The following is a 533-nucleotide window of genomic DNA, read 5'->3' as shown; positions in this document are numbered from 1 at the left end:
TCTCAGCTTCCAACGGAACGATTATACCTGGGCCCGTATTCTCAAAAGGCGACAATCGCAAAAGTATCGCCTTTGGTGCGCGCTGATTGGCTATTGAGCAAACCGGAAAAGTCAGGGCGCCATCTGGTAATTCCGCTGACGTCAACTTTGCGTCATGGTGCTCGACGGTGCTCTCGACATATTTGCAATAAACGAAGGCACCGTTAACCGTCGGTTCGTGGTGAAGTCTAGCATTTCGTGACGTAGGCGGTAGCTTCTAGTATTCAATCCTCGGTGGATATACGCAGCATTTTTTACACTGAAGCTTTCATCGAGCATTACCTTGGGGTGTTATCAGCACTCGCTCTTTGCCAGAGCGTGTTTTTTCGTGGTGTGAACGTCCCAGGAACATGAACCGTGCGTCGCTCGCGTGGCTTATCGCGAGCCGGCAACATGTTGAGATCTTGAGACGATGTCGCTGCGGCGGCACGCTACAGCTGAACTCTCCGAGTACGCCGTGTTAAACTCTCAACGAAAATACGTTTCACGCAAAG

Source organism: Rhipicephalus sanguineus, chromosome 8 (assembly GCF_013339695.2).
Source record: "Rhipicephalus sanguineus isolate Rsan-2018 chromosome 8, BIME_Rsan_1.4, whole genome shotgun sequence".
NCBI lineage: Eukaryota > Metazoa > Arthropoda > Arachnida > Ixodida > Ixodidae > Rhipicephalus > Rhipicephalus sanguineus.
Note: the sequence above shows the minus strand (reverse complement) of the source record.